The following is a 22,023-nucleotide window of genomic DNA, read 5'->3' as shown; positions in this document are numbered from 1 at the left end:
AAATTCCCCCGTTATAGTTACTGTAGGCAACTATAACTCACGCGACCGTAATCCTCTGCTGATGACATATGTGTCTTTATGAAAAAAAAATATTTGTAATATATGTATAGCTAAAATTTAATGGAAGAAGATATGGGCAAATAAGTGTCTAAATACAGTATTAGCATCAGCAGAGGATTGCGGTCGCGTGAGTTATAGTTGCCTACAGTAACTATAACGGGGGAATTTCATTGGTTTTTTATCAGTAAAATGTCCAGCTAACTATAACATGTGTGAAACCTATGGTTTTTTCAGTGAATATATATATAGATATATATATATTTCCCAAGGAGAAAGAGGGCATCCAGACAGGAACAGCGTAACCTCACCTGCATATCAAAGTATATGAAAAGTAAAACTCAGGATGTTCTTAAGGAAGAGAATAACCATAGAAGTGGACTTTTCTTTAGTAAAAGAAAAAATCCTCCCAGAAAATGCTGGACATGGCTGTAAAAGTTAACCCCCTTAGGTCTAAAATATTCGGACACTACTTTCCAGATTACATAACAAGCAGTGTTCATGGAAAAACTATGTTCTAAGAATGAATGTAGGAAACCATAGAACCGCAATAAATGGAGGTAAATGTTAGCAATATAATCAATCAATGGACAAAACCCATGCACAGGCAGTGGCGAGCAACATGGTAACGTTGGCATAACCCCCTAATAGGGTAGCATAACCTTTGCAAAAATCACCTAATGCAAAAGCAATTTGTGCACCACCTGAATTATAAGCAAAGGGCACCCCGCTAAAACTAGCGAAAAATACTGCAATCAATTGAAGGACCGATCAAACAAGAATGTCCTAGTAGGAGCCTGGATCAAATCAGACCCAAAACGGCACTGAAGTGGAAATTCCAAGTAGGCTTACAGAATAAGCATACTCTGTATAAAGGGTCCCCCATAGGGTATAAGCAATATGTCCCTATAAGTGATACTGAAAATCAAAAGTAATGCATAGTAGGCATACCAAACTGCTTCGAAAGATGCATGAGACATAGGCACATTTCCTAATTGGTAGAAACATCACAAGGAAATGACCTCTTGAGCATGAACACCATCATCAGAGTAAAAACGGGAAGAGAAAACCTATGCAATAAGTATCCTTGTACACATAATCTAACAAAGACCGTATTGAAACAATAATATCTGCTAAACGCAGGGACACAACATCGGGTGTCTTCAACAGGCAATACTTATATCACCATGGCACTGTCATAACATGGCCAGCCATGTAAGAAACAAAAGATTAATATTCTCCATGGAAACCTAGTATAGAGAAAAAAAATAAAAGGGGTACGTAATAAGAAAAAGAGAAATTAGGACTCCGTTTCACTTCTTTTATCATGGAAACACTGTAAAGCAGAGTCGGACGGGGCCCAAAACGATGGGTGCCATCAAAGGGCATATTGACCAAAGCAGCTAGGACAGCATCTGAAAAGTTTGAGGTACTTAACCAGGCATGACAACATAGCGCCACAGAGGATGCAATGGCCCAACTTACTGAATCAACTGTATCCATGCCACATCTCATAATCAGCTTAGTTGCCTGTTGGCCATACTGAATCAACTGTTTATATTAGACTGGAGGCCATCTGGAAGCGATGGCAATATAGTCTGCAAGGAATCTCACAAAGCATGAGACAAAAAAGCCCAAGAAGACAAAACTTGTTTGTGGACCTTAAAGCAGAACAAGCTGAGGAAAAAATATGCCTGCCACACAAATCTTGCCTCCTAGAGTTACTATTCAATGGAACATTGGGTCCATATCCTGTGAGGCTGAAGCCACATGAACTACCAAACTACAAGAGGTAGGAGTTGAGGAGACAAGCTGGATGTCCAGGAGCAGACAAGGGACTGAGAGATACAATACGATCCACCGACACCCACCCTTATCAGCCTTATCCCAAGTGCCCAACAATATGTTGTAGAGGGCCTTACTATATGAGAGAGCAGTCTCCAACCCTGTCTAACCTTGATAAAGGATATCAATTGGTGCACTTCTCCAACGTAGGAAGAGATACTTATAACACCCTAACACTCTCCTTAACATACCTGCAAAAGAGGAACACACCTCAGTAGCAAGACTTTGAGAAGACAGTAGTCCTGAGGCCGGGGAAGCCTCAAGCATACTAGCCTCACCAAGTACAGAAAGCAACTCTCCTCTATAAAAGGTGGAATAGTGTCAGCAATAGGCTGTAATAGCCCAGATTCCTCCAGATGACCTCTTTCAGAAGTCCCACCATGAGAGGAAAGTGGAAAAACAACATTCCCTCCAGTAGGCTCCATCGACGTCGCACCCAACGCCGATTGAGGTCGAGACGGCGACACCGAGACAGGTACACCTCCATGCCAAGAGGAGGAGGAGAAATGTCTCTGATCGGCGCAGTCGACATCATTGCTGGAGTCAGTTGATTGAAAAGAGACGACGAAGGTGGAAACCCAGAAAGGCTGTGCACTGGCGCCAAAGGGGAGTCGGCCAACAGGCGCCGACCCAACAACTCAGATGGCCCAACAGATACAGAGGGCAAACCCAACGGTGAGGCTCCTCTCTCCTCCATGAGACCAAACGGCGTTCAAGGTGAAGGAGGAGGCCCAAAGATAAGATGCAGAGAATTATAGTATTCTTTCATTTGGGCCATCAACGCTTTGGCTCCCGGAAAGAAGGGGGGGGGGGGGGGGGGGGGGGAAAGCGTGGGGCGGCACATGTCCAGACTCCTCAATCGGTGAGCAGGAGGAGCTGTGAGGGACAGACTTCCCACGTGGCAAAGTCGAGAGGTGCTACAGCTTCAACCCCCTACACTTACTGTAGGAGAGTAGGATCTGCTTCACATGTATACCCCCACTTTTTGCTGGTGTTTCACTGGTTTTCGACTTTAGTCTGGCTGGGACCCTGCTATCCAGGGCCCCAGCCTAGCTGCTTCCTCTCTAAATTGATTACCTGTACTTTAGGTACACCACAGACTGGATCATGAGGTACCCTTGTGAGTCCCTAGTATATGGTACACTATGTACCCAGGACATAGGTCCCCAGAGGCCTACCAGGGGCTGAAGCATGTATTATGCCACCCCTGGAAAGCCACCCAAAATGACACCACAGGTCTGCTACTGCAGCCTGGGTAAGGTGGCGCATGCACCTCTTACTGTGATATAGGTTACCTATATCACTATATATATATATATATATATATATATATATATATATATGTATGTTAGTTATATATATATATATATATATATATATATACATATACACACATATAAACCTATAAGTCACTCCTATGGCAGGCCTTATCAATCCTGAAGGCAGAGTGCTTGGTTCTTATGTGAGGGGGTGCCCCTGCATGAGCAGAGCCCCTCTGCAGCGTTTGGAGACCCTTCTCTGATGCTGTTTGTAATGAAGCCTGACCATATACTCTTAAGTGCATTATAACCTCACGGTAAATGATAACTTTGGGATGGCTGCACAGAAACATGTCGTGTTTGGTGTCAAACTCTTTGGAATCCTAACCCCCTCCCCCCGCCAGAATTCCACCCTTCTAGAGGGAGAGACATGACAGTACTGGGTTACCCGGTAGAAACTTAACAGAGCCCTGATATCACAAAATGGATGCTGCAGCCACAGACACGGTTCTGGCCTCCTGCTGCTGACCGAACCTCTGGCAGGGGAGGTCTGGACAATAGGATTCCGGTCACAGGTAGGTGTAACCACCGCCCAGACAGGCTTATGTGTATTGGGGCTGGGTGGGAACACTCTCAGAGTGCTTTGCAGTCCTGCACTGGGGGCACATTTGGTGTCCCTGTGCATAGTCCAGCCCAAACCGGTCCAGGGGCTTCAAGCCCCTGCTCTGGTGCGAAACTGGACAAAGGAAATGGGTGTAGCCACCCCTCTTTCCAAACCCTCCCATAGGGGGGTCCCTAGAGCTAGTCCAACCCCTTCCTTGGATATAAGTAAGGAACCTCTGTACCCAGAACTTTAGATATCCCTGGACAAAACTCTGAAGCTGAATCCTGGAACTGTGACGCTCTACGCAAGACTAGAGGACTGAAGAAATCTCCCTTGGGGTCAAGAAGTGGCTCCCCTGATTGGCAGGCACCAACAAAGCAATTTGCCGGTCTGCATTTCCGAAGCTCCCGCCGGACTCCGAAGTATTTGCAGCCCAGGAAGAGGATTTCCAGACGTCTAACAGGCCGACCCGAGTCCCCAGCAAAGCTGAGACCCGGAGCCCTCGTGAGTAGCGTGGAACCAGAACTCCTGGTCACTGTGCATTTCTGCAAGTGCATTGACTTCTCGACGTCTCTTGAAGTCGTGCTTGGGCTAACTTGTAGCCCCCACCTCGAGCACTGAATCCACCGAAGATTGTCAGCCTGGTCATTCCGAGTGACCCGTGGGTCGCCATTTTGTGTTTCGTATCGAGGTCCCTTCGCGATCCCTGGTCCTTTGACTGGTGGGTCCCTGATGGGGTAACTTTGTATTTCCTTGGGCTTCCCTGGTTGCTCTAGACGTGCCCTGACTCCCAACCAAGTTGTGAGTCCCACAGACCTTGCTGGTCTGCACCGAAGCATCTTTCTCGTGTCTGTGTGGGTTGCTGTAGCCAAGGCTTGTTGTGTCCAATCCGGGCACCGACGCTGCAGCACTCGACATCCTTCGTGCGACAGCTCGAATCCAGCTCCTGGTCATCCACGACGCCTCCTGGTCGTCATGGCTGAAGAGTCAAGCTTCACCTCCTTCACCTGAAATCACCCGACATCGGTGGGCATCTGCCTATTGCCTTCCTGGGCAGTGGCTAGTTACCCAGACTCTGTCTCCTCTGCTTTCAGGTTCTTCTCATCTTCGATCCAGGCTTGGATCTCTTTGGACACTTTGCATCTTCAAGACAGCAGCACTTCTTCGCCAGCTCCCATTGAAATCGACGACGCGAACCGACACCAAAAGACACCTATGCACCCGGCTTCCCTGGGTGAGGTAACACGAGTACTCCGGTGCTCCCGTGGGTGCTAGCCCTAGAACTTCCTAAGTCCAAATGGGTTTGGTCCTGAATCAATTCTAAGTGTGCCTAACCTTTAAAAATTAACCGCGACTTTCCCCATAGAAGCTAACGGGAGCTCGCGGCTGTGTTCACACACTGCACACGGCCCCCGTGGGTCCCCTGTGTCACTAACTTGGGTGGGTCCTTGGGGTCCCAGCGATTCTACAGGCTCTAGGCCTTGTGTCTAGTTAAGTCGTGGTTCTTATACCACTATTTTAGTATATGGTTTGGCTCGCCCCTAGGGCCTGACGTGTATTTGTGCTATTTTACTGTGATTATTGAAGTGTAACTTATGTGTTTTGATCTCTAGTCCCATAAAGAGACTAGGAGGGTGTGTTTAGTAATAAATACATATATTTTATATATATATACCTGGTGTGGATATCTTTCATTTAGTGATTCAAGAGATTATAGACTGGTAAAACGAGCTGCTTTACATTCCGTCAAGACTTAGCCTGAAGGCTGCTCTCCATAGCTACCACTAGGATAGCTTTCAATAAAGGTTGTCTTTAGCCTATAACCAATAAGGGGTTGTTTGGACTGGTACAGGGTGCCCACTATAACTAGTGGACAGCATATACCAGGCCAACTTCTCACACTTACCTTTAGACGTTGATGGGGAACGGCGTCCCCTTGAATGGCTCAGTCTCCTGGAACGGCCTGAGTCTCTGAATGGGAAGCAGACGACTGTGGACAAATCGAAGTGTCCGAAGACTGCATCAGCTACGCCACCTAGAGTTTCAGCGTTCCTTAAACGGCTTCAGCTTCTCGGAGTCGTGGTGTTCTCCCAAACACCACATACACATGGAATGCAGGTCTGTAGCCGCCATCTGTCGTGTACAAGACCCACAAGCCTTAAAGCCTGAAGACATGAGAAAAGGAACACTGTTCCAACAGACAAAAACTGTCCCTGTAGGCCAAAAATGGCCTGAGAAACCGCTTCTCTGGATCCACGCTGAAGCGCAGAAAAGAATAAACTGTTGTCAGCCCGCGGGGGGTGGGGGCTTATATGACTCCACAGACGTCACAACCAGAGTGAACGTCATCATGGAGTCGTTGAAAGCCATCCCTTGGCGGCCAGAGGTACTGCTGAAAGATTTCCAGATCCAGTCTGGCGCTTGGGGAGAACTCAAAAGTTAAGGAATCTGCAGCTAGATCTCTCTATCAGATGCCAGGGACTCAGCACCGGTTTATTTCATTTGATTTGTGTGACATCTCTAGTCATGACCTTATCCTTTCAAATGGACACTTGAACACCCCAAATAATTCACTTTCCTAAGACCTTCACCAGTACTGGTCTGGTATTTGGAATAAATTATCTCAAATGAGAGACTTGATTCGCAACCCAACTGGTGGCTCCATGATATCTCATACTTGCAAGGATACTCTACTGGTGTAGGTGGCTATCAACTGTATACTGACACACTGGAGAAATGAAATTGCTCCCTCACTTTCGAGAATGGCTCATAGAAATGATCAGCAGGACAAGTTATATTAGCTTCGGTAACGCCTAATTTCGCAGAGAAAATATCAAGACGCAGATTTCTTATCGTAGAATCCTCCCCAGGTACCAGACTGGATCTGGAAGATTTTCTCAGCAGTATCTCTGCGTGCCGGTAAAGGGAATCGTGCGACTCCGTAGAGATGTCATCTCCCATATGAGACATCAAAAGAGTCCATATAAGCCCTCTCCGAAAACTGAAAAAGATCTTGTATCAACAAGTACAGAATGAACAAACAGTATTAGTAAGCAAAAAGGGGATATAGGAGACAACAGGGCCCTCAGTTCGCAGAGCGGGGAGGATGGGTGGGTTGATAAGGAATCTGCAGCTAGATCCTGTCTCAACCAGATAAGGCGTTACCGAAGGTAAGTAACTAGTCCATCTGATAGAGATACTCTAGCCACAGATTCCGTATCTTAGATTCAGATACCCAGGCAATACCATACTTGGAGGAGGGCTGCCAACTAACCTCATCAAAGATCCCCAAAGCGGAGAAGCTGGTGCAAAAGACAGTAAGGGACCAGACTATCCGAAAATGATGGGTGAAGCAAGATGCTCACCGAGAGGACTGATCTCCAGGAAGCCGATAGAGAACAGAGAGCTATAAGACCGTAAGAAAACAGTAAAGAAGCAGCCCCAAAGGGAATGCAACTTAAGATCATGGAATGCAAAGGGACCAAGGACAAAAGTCCCTAGAATCCATAGCATCCAGGCTCAAACCCAAATGGAAGCAGCATACACAGCGTGCTCAGTCGCAGCAACACATACAATAAATAAAAAGCACTCACTGATTGTTGAGGCAAATATCCTGAGAAAAGGATTTTGAAAAAAAAACTTCCAATGATAGAATGGTGGAAAAAAGATAAAGTGAACAACGAATGCTGAAGAGTTTCGCGAGGAAACAACAAGAGCTGTAAAGAAATATCTACATTGAGAACCTTGAAGGTATAGAAGGCATACTCCGAAATAATGTAACGGAGACGTTCAATGAAGAGAAGGAAGGAAACCAAGAAATACAACAAAGAAGGCTGAACCAGGTCACCAAGAAAAGTGTAGGTAAAATGCAGCCATGTACAACATATAGAAAGCCAGATGACTATATGTGCACTGCACATATATATACGGAGTAAAAGACATCTACAAGAGATCCCTTCAAGAGATCGATATATACATGCAGAGACATATACATCCAAAGATAAAAGTATATAAGGATATAAGGATAAATGTGCATGAAAAAAAATAGAAATTCCTGTAGAGACACAAGTCATACCGGGTTAACAAAAGTAAATCCACTCCACCAAAGGTAACCCACATCCTCTGCCAGTGAGCAGAATGAGGAGAAGTGGAGAAACAAAGGAAACTCCAAGAAGAGAGGTAATCAAGGGAGGACAGAGATAAGACATCCTACAGTCGTAAAGATTACGTTACAACAGTAACTGAGGTGGTGTAAGAAAGAGAAGGCTGGAAAACAGCAACACAATGCCACCTAAGAGTAGGAAGTGGAGGGTATTGCCCACTACAGGAAAACAAGGGCAACGGACCAAGGACCAAGGACCAACGGCACCGACTAAGGAATGGTGCCAGCAGGCAGTAACAGGTGAAACAAAGAATGAACAGCAGGTCCACCATGAAGAAGAGGACGACGACCGCCAGGGTAAAACAAAAGGGCTGGTGGAGACTAAGATGAACACAGTTGATGTAGACAATCGCACATTGCCCTTCAAGAGAGACTTGACAAACAGGTAATAAACTAAACCAAAGCACTAGACGAAAACTCAGAGTACAGAGTATACGAGGAACAAACCCCAGGAGGGGGAAACAGCCCCCAATATTGAAGGACAGTGCCCAAGCAGCATAAATATGTAGTTGGATAGAAGATCGGATATGCCCAAAGAAAAAGTAATGAAAGACTCCCACCAAAAAAAGGTGGGGGTAATGGAACCTCTCCTAAGGGAGGATTGAAAACTAAGAGTAGTCCGACACATAGAAAAACAATGCCATGAAAGGCGGGAGTGGCATATACAGCTGTGAGGAAGAGAACAGTATCTCCATCTACGAGGATGAAGGAAGATACTGGAAAGACAGAGAAACTCAGCCTCCTGTGAAAGAAGGATACCAAGAACCAAAGGGACTGGGTCCCAGGGGAGCAGAAGGAGTAGTTTCTTACCTGTAACTCCAGTTCTGTAGTAGGGGTATCTCTGTTATAGTCATAATCTATGAATAGATCCGCCCATGTGCGGGGACCCCGGAGCAATCAAAATATCTCTTAAGCTGTCCTGCATTTGCAAACCTGCAAAGACACTTAAGAGACAGACAAAATAATACAGCCTAATAACAACATGGCTGCACTGGCCAACACTTCCTCTGAAGTGAACACAAAAGCCAAAATTAAGTTTAAATGTCATTTTTATTCACATCTGACATGTTCCTTTATTGTATCACACTCCCTTCACCAAAATCCCTTTAAACAATAGAGAGGAAGGGGTGGACAGACAAGCCCTATAGGCTGTCATTATGTGTCTGCTAAAGGGATACCGTGCCTTTAAGGAACACTCCAGAGACCCCCGGTATCCCAGGATGCACAGGCAAAGCAAGTTACTTTCAGTTCTTTTTGAAGGTGTATAACAACAGGCCTGATACTGCCAGTTTTACTCCATCGGGGAGGAGGGAGGGTCGCTTATGACTATAACAGAGATACCCCTACTACAGAACTGGAGTTACAGGTAAGAAACTACTCCTTCTGTAGTAGGGGATCTCTGTGTATAGTCATAATCTATGAATAGAATGGCAAGCCCATCCCAGCCAACAAACAGCGGTGGAGTAAAAACCAAACACCAACAAATTACTGTGCAAACAAATTCCTCAGCGAAGCCTGTCCAACCTGCGCATCTGCCCTAGCATCAGAATCCAGGCAGTAATGCTTTGTAAACGTATGGACCGACTTCCAGGTGGCAGCCTTACAAATGTCAGCAATTGGAACATTCCTAAGCAAAGCTGTAGTTGCCGCTTTGCCCCTAGTCGAATGCGCTGTAGGCTTACCCCCTAACGTCTTATTAGCTTTCTGATAACAAAGCTGAATACAGGACACAATCCATCTGGAGATGGACTGTTTTGAGGTAGCTAGACCAGTTCTCACTGAACCATAATTCACAAACAGTTGATCCAACCTGCGGATGTCTTTTGTCTTATCTAGATAGAATTTCAACACCCTACGCACATCTAGTGAATGCAGAGACCTCTCCGCCGGAGAGGAGGGATGCTGAAAAAATGTAGGCAAAGTTATCATTTGATTTACATGGAAATCAGATATCACTTTAGGCAAAAATTTAGGATGAGTACGCATTACCACTTTAGAAGCATGGAATACAGTATACGGCTCTTGACAACACAGAGCCTGAATCTCACTTACTCTCCTGGCCGATGTAATGGCCACAAGGAAGGCGGCCTTCCAGGACAAATGCTGCAGAGAAGCCTTATGAATAGGCTCAAAAGGCTCCCTCATCAATCTGGACAACACCACGTTCAATTCCCATGGTGGAGAAGGTCGTCTAACAGGGGGAAACACCTTTACGCAAACCCTCCAAAAAATCTTTAATCACAGGGATTTGAAACAAGCATTTACAATGCAATGGTCTCGGCAATATTATAGGTAGAGCTATTGGTATTGCTCATTATTTTTTTTATCATTTTTATATCCCTAAATAAATGGCATTGTCATTTCTATTGGCATTAGCTTTTTTTTGCATATGTGATACCTATTGCATTAGCAGAGAGAGAGTGAGGTAGTGAGATAGAGAGAGAGAGAGTGAGGTATTGAAATAGAGAGTGAGGTAGTGAGATAGAGAGAGAGGTAGATAGAGAGTGAGGTAGTGAGATAGAGAGAGTGGGGTAGTGAAAGAGAGAGTGAGGTAGTGAAAGAGTGAGGTAGTGAGGGAGAGGGATGTTGTGAGGTAGTGATATATAAGCATAGTGATGTTGTGATGTAGTGAGATAGAGAGAGAGGTAGTGAAAGAGAGTGAAATTGAGTTATTGAGATAGAAAGAGTGAGGTAGTGAGATAGAGAGTGATTGAGGTAGTGAGTGAGAGAGAGTGAAGTTGTGAGGTTGTGAGCTAGAGAGTGAGGTAGTGATGTTTTGAGAGAGAGAAGTTGTGATAGTGAGATATTGTGGAGTAGTGAGGTAGAGAGAGTTATGGAAAACACAAATTGTCTAAGGTGAAGATAAATATAAACGGGACCTGCAGCGTGGACTTAGATGGCCATAAGGATTTATAACGTAGTTGTTGACGACTTAATCAGTATTGTAGAGCACGTCATCTGAGTTCACGTATAGTGCCAAAGAACATTCTTTAAGTGTTCGCAGAGAACAGCGCTTCTTCGTTCAAGACCTCTTCATTTTAAAGTTAATTATGTGGCAGCCGGGAACAGAGGGCCACAGTTCCACAAGCTCCCAACGAAAAGCGCGCACAAGACACAAACGACTCACCTGTCTGTATAGAGCGCTTTAAGAAAACAGCGCTGTCAGTCCCCCCTGACCTGCTTTAACAAAGCCGACCATTCACTACCTGTGCTGCTTGGTGTAAGCAACTAGCATTGTCCATACCTCCCTTCTTCGCCTACAGCCTACACACCCTGATCCTCCCGTCACTAGACCGTACTGGGTGCTCAAAATAATACCATACTCTTCCTGACGCAGCATGGAGGGACAGATTTAAAAATCCATCTCTATAGCCTTCAACCACTAAGCAATGCCCATGACATGCGAGCACAAGTTTCCTCCACACAAGCCTAATGGGCTGCTCTGTACATTTAAATGAACGCAAGTGTTCATGTTTTGGACACTATACCCCATCAACCACAATCCTTTACAGTCGTACTCCTCTTTCCGGCCCATCTTATATTGTTAATCTTTTTTTTTTTTTTTTTTCTTTTTTTTTTTTTTTTGTCCTCATTTTGCCCTTGGAAAATCGCATAGAAGCTCTAGGAGAGAAGAGAAAGGTAAGATACACTGTCACAGGTAAACTGGTAGTGCTATCACATATTGTTAATCTGATTAGGTCTACTTTTAAATTTGCACAAATGGTAAAAGTAGGCAAATTATGTCCTACACTGGACTAGAGGCTTAAACTCAATATCAGATCTGCCCGGGGGAGGGGGGGGTTAGCACTAGACGCTATGGAAGGATGCATTTTGTATACCTGTTGTCACACACACGCTCGTACAACCAGACGCTTATTACACCCAAATCTGGTGCAACAGGTGCAGTGGGGGCACATACTCTCCCACCCCTGAACCGAGATGTGCCTTATTTCCTCAACTAATGAACACTTTTTGGGCAAGGATGGCAGTGACGACTAATAGGTCCAGTCGACAGACACTGGTGGTCTGCGGTGACTTTAGTCACCTGAAACCTCGCCCACTGTTTGCAATCTGGCTGTGAGGGGCACAGAACCGTATTCAGATAACACAGTGACAGTGAGTTTTAATCTTCAATTGCAAGAGAAAAGTTACCCTGATGAGGCTCATGACCGAGTGTCACACTACTAGCCATTCAAGATGGCTGCACTGCTTTGTAGCCAACAAACAACGTTCCTAAAAACCTACCCCAACACTAGTCATCCAAACCCAGGAGCACTTAAAGGGATCCAGCAGGCAGCACCCGAGGTTAACACTGGAGAGGGCACCAGCGTCAGCTTTCATTCACACATTAAACACAGCTTTGTGTCATACATTTATAAAACACGAAACCAACTAAAGCAAGATTGGCGTGCGCCGGCTTACTGCTGACTCCCCTCACAGGCCGAGAGGTGAAGGTTGAATGTACCCTCACAAGCGGGCGGCACGGCCAGTCTGTGGACAGAGCGTAGCGCTGCGGGTGCCCGCAGAGGTGCTTAATCCAGCCCTTGAGAAGGTATGTTCTGCTCTCTGCGGAATGAGAGAAGCTGCAGGCAACAACATATTGATCGTGGAAAGCCAGAAGCACTTAAGCCGAGGACGGCCTGGCCGCTAGCGTGCTACCTCAGGACTATGAGATCACCAGGTCCCAGGGGCCACGGAGGGCCCCGCAACAATTGAAGAACACAGACGCTGCTCTATCCTGAGACGTCACCGGCCATTGAGAGAAGTGATGAAATGTACATCAATGCTGAAGAAAGGAACGGACACAGCAGTAGCCCCAGTGCGCCTGAGAACCGCTCCATTCAGCGCCTTGAAACCAACGCAGACACATCCAACGCCCGGACGCCTCACCGGGGGACACCCTGCAGGATGGCGCTTTGAAACCTGGGGTCAAGAAGGGTCGGCCGCGCCGGTGGGGAATAGGTCGCAGGGAGACGGGAAATAAGGGTCGTCGCTCTGCTCCCCAATGCTGCGGGAAGACAGCAAACATCAGAATACACAAGGAACCCTTGCATGCCCGGAGAGACGTCCCTGCACTGACAGGGACGGACTGCTTTTAAAATACAATAATACAACACTTAACATTACTAATTCAGCTGGACAAGTCGTGCCACGCGCCGCTTCCAGAAGACATTGCCGCTTTTCCTTAGGCCGCATCATCAGCCAGGGCATGGCATGGCTGCCCGCCCCAAGCACAAAGGGACACAAGGTTTGAAGATGCACAGCACGAGAAGGCGTGGGTACAAATGACACGGAGGATTTTACACGAGAGGGGCCGAGTGAAGATGAGAAAGCACCCCGATGACACTGAATACCAGCATGGATCGGTACAGCGGCACAACAGCAAGAAGATCCTCACGGCCAGAGAACAGCATAAAAATGGCGGATGGAAGAATCAAAACTTTTTCGGATTCGGGGGCGTGTTCCTGCTGTTCTAAAAGGGCGTGGCTAAAAAGTGGAAAGAACAGCAAGGAACACGCCCCCGAATCTGAAAAAGACGGAGCCTATTTGGAGGGACGGCTCTCTCCTCCAATGGCTGGCCTCCGTTTAGGAAGCCAGCCAATGGAGGAGAAGCAAAAAGAGAGGCGGGCTAAATAGCCACTCTAGAAAACATTAAATCTCCGACTTCCGGTTCTGCCTTCGGCAGACCGGTAGTCCTCGACCTAAAAATGAGGTTTGGGAAGGGCCCTTTCTATACGCAGTCAAAGCTGCGAGATGAACTTTAATAGACTGAAAATTAAGCCCAGATTGAGCTAACTGCAGCAGATAAGGCAAAATAACATCTTCTTTACAGGATGTAGGGTCAATGTCCTTTGCCTTGCACCATAAGCAGAATCTCTTCCACTTATAGGCGTAAGAAGTCCTCGTAGACGGTCTCTTCGCCTCTTTCAAGATCTCCATACAGTCCTGAGGTAGGTTCAAGTGTCCATACTGTACTAGCTCAGGAGCCATGCTGCCAAACTCAAGGACGAGAGATTGGGGTGAACCATCTGTCCTCCGAACTTCGTGAGAAGGTCCGGCCGACACGGCAGGCGCCGGTGTGGCAGAACAGACCGGTGAAGAAGGTCGGTGAACCACCATTGCCTCGGCCACTCCGGAGCAATCAGGATCATCCTGGCTCTGGATTGCGACAGCTTGATCAGCACCGCCGGAATCAGGGGAATGGGTGGAAAGGCGTAGAGAAAGCTGTTGGACCAGCTGATCCATAGGGCATTCCCCAGTGTCCCTGGTTGGTAGTACCTGGACGCGAAGTCGCGGCATTTGCTGTTTTCTGCCGTAGAGAACAGATCGATGTCCGGAGTGCCCCACTCTGCGAAGACGTCTCTTAGCACGTCGTCGTTTAGCACCCACTCGTGATTTTCTTGAACGAGCCTGCTGAGCGCATCGGCTTGGGCATTCTGCACTCCCGGCAGATGGGTTGCCGTGATTGTGAGGTTCCTGGCCACCAGCCAATTCCAGATCGTCTGTGCCTCCCGAGACAGCGTGCGTGAACGGGAGCCCCCCTGCTTGTTGAGGTAATACATGGTAGTAGTATTGTCCGTCTGAACTAGCAGGGAGTTCGTCGTGAAGGAGGGATGGAACGCCTTCAGGGCCAAGTGTACTGCTCTGAGTTCCAAAAAGTTGATGTGGTAAGTCATCTCCGTCTGTGACCATATCCCCTGAATCTGAAGAGGGCCCGAATGCGCTCCCCAGCCCTGGAGAGACGCATCGGTCACTATGGTCTGGACCGGAATATCCTTGTGAAAGGGAGTCCCCTTGCAAACATTCTCTGAAGAGCACCACCATTTCAGAGATTGGAGAGCGTGTTGGGACAGATGAATCGTGTCCTCCCAACGCCCCCGCCTCTGGTCCCATTGATCCTCCAGACACTCCTGCAAGGGCCGCATATGCAGACGTGCATTGGGTGTGAGAAAGATGCAGGAAGCCATCGACCCCAGTAAGGAGGACACCGTCCTCACTGTAGGAGAGTGGGCTGAGAGGAGGTGCAGGGCCTTCCCACGGATCGATAAGCGTCTCTCCTCCGAAGGACACACGCTTGCGTTCAAGGTATTGACTGAGGCCCCCAAGTACTGGAGACACTGCACAGGGATCGGCACTGACTTTGACATGTTGATGTGTAGCCCCAGGCGATGAAGCAAGGCAGCTGTCCTGTTGAAGTGACACTGGGCTTCCCGGAACGTGGAAGCCTTGATCAGCCAATCGTCCAGGTATGGATACACAAACACTTTGTTCTTCCGCAAGTGTGCCGCCACCACTGCCATGCACTTGGAGAACGTCCGTGGGGCAGACTTCAGACCAAACGGGAGTACTGTATACTGGTAATGGTTGTTGCCTACCAGAAACCTCAGGAACTTGCGATGCTTTGGTGCGATCGGCACATGAAAGTAAGCGTCCTGCAGATCTATGGCGCACAGCCAGTCTCCTCGATGCAACTGAGGGTAAATCTGATGCAGGGACAACATACGGAACTTTTCTCTGCGGATCCACTTGTTTGCTTGACGCAGATCTAGAATAGGCCTGAACTCGTTCTTGTCCTTTTTTCTGACGAGAAAGAACCTTGAGTAAAGGCCTTTTCCTCTTTGCCTCAAAGGAACAGCTTCTATTGCCTTCTTCCTTAACAGAACGTCCGCCTCCCCCTGGAGCTCCCGCACCATGTAGGGAGAGCGCACTGGTGGAATCTGAGGAGGCGGGCTGGTGAAACGAAGACCGTATCCATTGCAAACAATATTCAGCACCCACTTGTCCTGAGTTATTGTCCTCCACTCTGCCAGGTAGTATTGAATACTTCCCCCCACCGGAGCGGGTAACGGACGAGGGGGAAGTGACCTTTCAGGGCTTCGACCCGGCCGGGCCTTTGTTCCCCGACGAGGATTGATGCTGGCCTCTGCCCCTCTGGCGCTTCTGAAAGGACTGCCTCGGGAACTGTTGCTGGTGCTGTTGTTGGTGACCAGACTGACGCCCTTGACCGCGTTGCTTAGAATAACGCCTGCCGTAGGAACGGAATGACTTCTTCTGCTCCTTGGGTTTCTCCAACCCCACGGCCTTCAGGGTTTCTGCTTCGGCCTTCATGCGGGCCATCTCGTCATCCGCATGAGACCCGAACAACGTCGAGCCAGAGAAAGGCAAGTTAGCAATCTTATGCTGAGCTTCAGGTTTTAGAGAGGTAAGCCTCAGCCAGGAATGTCTCCTCATGTGTACTCCATGACAGTACCCATGGGCCGCCAGCAACGAGACATCCCCCGCCGCACTGATGATCTGGTTGGAGACCATCATGCCCTCGTTCAGCACCTCCTGGAAGTCCTCCCTTTTGTCCCTAGGCAGGGAGGCAGCAAACTGTTGCAGAGAGTCCCAAAGCGATCGGTCATAGCGACCCAGCAGGGCAGAGGCGCTAGCAGCCTTCATAGTCGTGGCCGACGTAGAGCACATTCTCCTCCCCAAGGAGTCCATCTTGCGACTCTCCTTATCCGGAGGAGCCGTGGAAGAGGGCGTCGTGGAGTGTTGTTTCCGAGCCGCAACCACAATGACAGAGTCCGGGGGAGGGTCCACCCTGAGGAATGCCAGGTCCGAATCAGGGGCCCTGTACTTCTTCTGCAACCGTGAGGGAGCAGACTTCACCACTGCTGGTGTCAAGAAAACCTCCATGGCCGGTTCCTCCAAACCCGGAACCAAAGGAAGGAGGGGGCGTGACAGGTGAGCCTTGTGCAATGTCTCAAATATCACCGAGGTAGTGGGAACCGGGACTGCTACTGAGATTCCCAATTTCGCCGCCCCCCTCATCAGCACATCCTGGAAAGTGGCAATATCATCCACCGGCGAGATTCGAGTAGGCGGAGTTTCCGACAGCGATGGGGAGAGCCGTCCATTGCCAGAAGAGTCCGTATACCTCGTGCCTCTGGAACGAGAACTATACCTCCGTCGTCCATGCCTTGTGTGAGTGGACGACCTGTGTCTACTCCGTGACCTCCGGCGAGACCTTGAGCGTGACCTCGGTCTGCGTGGAGCCTTAGGAATCGCCGGTAGCCGAGGAGACGGCGGGAGCTGAGGCACCGGCGGTGGCGGAGGTGGCGTTGGTAGCTGAGGAGGAGGAGGAGGAGGAGGAGGAGGAGGAGGAGGAGGAGGAGGAGGAGGAGGAGGCTTCTGAGGCAGCGGCCGAGGGAGAGGCTGCGGAGCTCCATCACTCCTTGCAGGAGAACCTGGACCAGCACTGTCCGGACTCCCGTCCACCCTTCTTTTCTTGGCGGGTCTATCCCGTGCTGAAGTAAACGAGGGGGAGCGCCGACGTCTCCTAGATCCACGACTGGAGATCGTAATCACTGAAGACGTGTTACCAGATGTCACCGACGTCGAACTGATCGTCGACCTCGTACGGCGTCGCCTCGCCGATCGGCGTCCCCTCGACGTCGAACGTCGGGTCGACGGAGAGTCCCTCGACGTCGACGGTGAACGATGCCTCCTCGACGTCGATCTCCTTCGCCTCGACGGCGATCCGTGCCTCGACGTCGATCTCCTTCGCCTCGACGCGATCTGCGTCTCGACGGCGATCTGCGTCTCGACGGCGATCTGCGCCTCGACGTCGATCTGTGCCTCGACGGCGATCTGTGCCTCGACGGCGATCTCCTTCGTCTCGACGGCAGTCGCCGGTGTCTCGGCGTCGATGTCGTCGGCGTCGATCCATCGTGGGGCTCGGTACGACGTCGCTGGTGTGTCGACGTCGACCGTGGAATCCTCGACGGCGACCTAGTCCTAGGTCTCGCCGGCCCCTCTCTCGACGTCGAACGTCGAGAACGCCGCGATCCAGAGCCCTGGATCGACGGCGAACACACTGGTGCTTTACCTCTCGCCGTCGACGTCGTCGCCTTCGACGTCGAACTCAATCTACCAGCCGGTAGGTGTCGTTTCTGCTCCTTTTTCCGCCCGGAGGTCCCTCCAGTGGCTGAAGCATGGGCAGAGGAAGGGGAATGAGAACCTCCATGCCCCGAAGTCCCACCTGTCCTCTGCTTCTCCTGTCCCTGGAGGCGAATCTTCTCTCTGTCCCTCAGGGTCCTCTTGGAGAAGGTCTTGCAGATGGCACATGTAGCAGGGACATGTGAGGATGACAAGCAGAGGATACAGACATCATGTGGGTCCGTCTTGGCCTTTTTCCTCCCACACTCTGGGCATTTGTCAAACAAAGCCATTCTAAGAGTGGGCAAATTGCACCAAAATGCAGGATGCAGTAGAGAAAGGCTCTAGACGTCGAATGAACACACTATTTATCCAAAAAAAACAAATTTAGTCCAAATATCCACCCAAAAGGGTAGAGCTCAAGCTCCAGGGTCCTGCTAGCAGGAGCCGGAAAAAAGAACTGAAAGTAACTTGCTTTGGCTGTGCATCCTGGGATACCGGGGGTCTCTGGAGAGTTCCTTAAAGGCACGGTATCCCTTTAGCAGACACTTAATGACAGCCTATAGGGCTTGTCTGTCCACCCCTTCCTCTCTATTGTTTAAAGGGAATTTGGGTGAAGGGAGTGTGATACAATAAAGGAACATGTCAGATGTGAATAAAAATGACATTTAAACTTTATTTTGGCTTTTGTGTTCACTTCAGAGGAAGTGTTGGCCAGTGCAGCCATGTTGTTATTAGGCTGTATTATTTTGTCTGTCTCTTAAGTGTCTTTGCAGGTTTGCAAATGCAGGACAGCTTAAGAGATATTTTGATTGCTCCGGGGTCCCCGCACATGGGCGGGACTATTCATAGATTATGACTATACACAGAGATCCCCTACTACAGAACTGAAAAGAACAGCAGACACAACAGCCACCCCAGGGGTGCGATGGCAAATAGATATAAAACCACCCCCCACAGGAAGCAACAGTAGTGGCTGTGACCCAATTAGTTAGGTAAGAACACCTAAAGGGTAAAAACAGATACAAAGAACACCAAACTGCTGAAGATTAACAGCCGCAGGGGCATGATAAAGTAGAAAAAGGGCATGCACAAGAAAATGATACCCAGGCCAAGAGTCTGTCTGCGGTACAATTATCGCCCATATGGACATAAGGAGAGGAGAAAAATGAAGTAAAAGTCCATATAAGGGATACTAAGTGTATAGGTAGCTCACAAGATGTCCCTACGGCATACAAAATAAGGTCCCTGAAAAACAGGGAATAAGGCTATAGTGCATCCGTACAACATAACAGAATACCCTACACAGAGTAAGTCCTCGGGTAGAAAAAAGTAAGCAGCAAAAGGAAGATGTAAGAACAGGCCCCCACACGGCCGCAAAGTAAGATATGTTCCAGAGGGCTGCAAACTAAATCTGTCACTGACAGAATAATTAGAAGAAAAGCACCTGCAGCAAGCAGGAACACCACATCGGGTGTGACACTAAAGGGGAGATAATCACTCAACCCTATGAAGGCTGATAAGAGCTGAAACAAGGAAAAACAATTTGTTCTGACAAACCCATCCAACAATAGTTAAGACTCCGTAACACCATAACTAGCTCTAAACCAGCATAGAGCTGAGTCGGCAAGCGCACCAAAAAGGGAGGTGCCATCAAAAAGCATGTCAATCAAAGTAGTTTACACAGCCTCTAAAAACCTGGAAGTACGCAACCATGCACGCCAACGTAGGGCTATGGAACAGGCCAAACCCCGGCCAACAGAATCAGTGGTATCAATACCACAGCGGATGCTAAGTGCGGCAACTTGTTGCCCATCTCAAACCAATGGAACAAGAGCATTTTGGGCTTCCTTCAGAAGGGAGGGCAATAGATGTCCCACTGAGTGCTTCATGGCGTTGGAGAAATGGGCCAGGACACAAGAAGTGTTCAGACATCACAGTGCAGAGTTATAAGAAGAGAAAATGTGCCTACAAGCGTCAAATTTCCTGACCTCTCGTTCAGGAGGGACAGGAGAGAGAAAACAAATATTTTGGGTGGCTAAAGCAGCCTGAACCCCAAAGCCCCTAGCAGAGGGATGTCGCAGGAGACAGGAGTTATCCAACAGGGCTGGACGATGCCTGTGAGAAATAGAGCAATCCACGGGAAGCCCTGATTCTGGTTTAGCTCAAGCACCCAAAAGGATATCCAAATGTCAGTCACTATGAGGAAGGACAGGCTCAACATTGGGCAGAACAGAATGTATAACGTCAATTAAAGGCTCCATAGACTATTCCACAGAAGGAAGCTGCAAATCCAGGACGATTGAAGCACGATTGAGCATGTCACCAGAGCAGAACTAGCCTCCGTAGCCAAAACAGGAGGAGAAAGGATGCTTGAGATGATTCTACACCACTGGTGTCACCCAAGTCAAGCTACCAGCTAGACTGCAGAGGGGGTGGTACCATGTCCAAAATGGGAGGGGGGACACATAACACCGTCTGTAGTACTTCCACAACCATGGTCCTTAAAGGAAGTGAGTCTGAGATGGTCGCTCCATTGGCGCCATACCAGATGCTGTAACCAGAGCTGGTAGACACAGAAAAGATGATGCCTCGACGATGGAAGTAGCGCCGATGGCACTACTATGGGAGCCAGCGGACAAGAGCTTGATGCTGACACTGGAGTCGGTAGACCAGAAGCAGAAGCTGAAGGTGGGAGCTTTGGCGTGCTGTGCACCGGCGTTGCTAAAGCGTCAGACACCTACAGCCAACCTGAGGCCAAGGGAGAACCTGCCAGCGGGGTCACAGGCACGACCTCATCCACCTCCAAGGGGCACAATGGCACTCCTGAGAGAGGTGATGACCCAATAATAGAAAGAAGAGATTGAGAACATTATTTCATCTGGGTCAAAGACGCCCTAGGTAGGTGGGGGGATGCGGAGTGGACTAACGCCCGACACCTCAACAGAAGAGTGGGAACCAGTGGTAGGTGAAGAAGAAGCCGGCGCCACAACTTCGGCTGCTGATGCCGAGACTTACCCCCAGAAGTCAAGGGAGAATGACACCCGCAGGAATGGCTCCTAAAGAGGATGTGTGATCGGTCTGTGGAGCGTACAGGGGACAGAGGATGACAAGAAAGAATTCGGTGCCTGTAACATTCGCTCCTCAAAGAGCTTCATGCGACATTCCGTGTGTGCTTTCAGTCGGAGCTGGCGAGAGGATTCGAACTCTTCGGAGTCATGGTGGCACCCAGTCACCGCATGCAAACCGAGTGAGCGTCTGTGGCGGACATTTTTAATCTGCAGGACTGACATGGCTTGAACCCCGAGGACATTAAAGAAGGGCAGAAAAAGGCACACTGCTCCGTCGACTAAAAAATATCGAGTAGGCTGGAAAACGACTGCGTTGCTAGAGCAGAAAAGAAGGACCTGACCACAGAGGGTCGGGGGAGGGCTTATATGGACTTCGTTGACATCAACATTGGGAGATAATGTCACTTTGGATTTTCTCGACACCCTCTACCGACGCACAGAGGTACTGCTAGAAAAATTCCAGATACCGTCTGGCACTTGGTGAGGATTCTAAGATAAGGAATCTGTGGCTAGATGTCTCTATCAGATAGGTCTCCTAGAAGAGGTTGAGCTACAGGCTACAAGATCAACTATCAATCTTTGAGAGGATCTTAGATCGCTGCCTTATAATCTTGAATATAGACTCAGCCTATCTTTTGGATATTTAGTAGTTCACTATGTTTATAGAAGAGGTCCGATTTAATATTTATCATCTTGTTTGGTCTCCCCATAACATTAAAATGTACTTAGTAGACCCAGATAGGGGATCTCACATAGGAGGAGAGATATTTACCTGATGGGCATATCCTCTGCAAGCTTTCCATAATCTGAGATGCATTTCCGTCATGGATGAGGTGCTGTTACATATGGCCCATGCCACACATGCTTTGATTTGTTGATGTATAGAAGGTTTCTAATTTTATGGTGCAGTAGGTATAGGTCCACATACAATAATGGTTTTGCTTAGATCTAAGGAAGCTGATGACTCTCTTTGTTCCTAATACTTTCTACTATGCGCACAACAAGCATTCCTGCAATCAAGGAACACTCTTGTGGAACACACTACCTCCTGACTGAAAATCGTACTAAGAATACGTTTTACACTGCTTCAGAAGTGAAGGA

The 22,023-nt window shown here is 48.5% G+C and overlaps 1 protein-coding gene across 2 annotated transcripts in view; it reads right to left on the bottom strand.

The window, feature by feature from the left end:
- PHF3 (PHD finger protein 3) overlaps positions 1-22,023 on the bottom strand; it is a 640,592-nt gene that overhangs the window by 79,117 nt on the left and 539,452 nt on the right. The gene's annotated exons all lie outside the window — the stretch shown is intronic.

The sequence above is a fragment of the Triturus cristatus genome, chromosome 6 (assembly GCF_964204655.1).
Source record: "Triturus cristatus chromosome 6, aTriCri1.1, whole genome shotgun sequence".
In the NCBI taxonomy this organism is placed as follows: domain Eukaryota; kingdom Metazoa; phylum Chordata; class Amphibia; order Caudata; family Salamandridae; genus Triturus; species Triturus cristatus.
The sequence above is the reverse complement of the archived record's forward strand: the minus strand, read 5'-3'. Positions and strand labels throughout refer to the sequence as shown.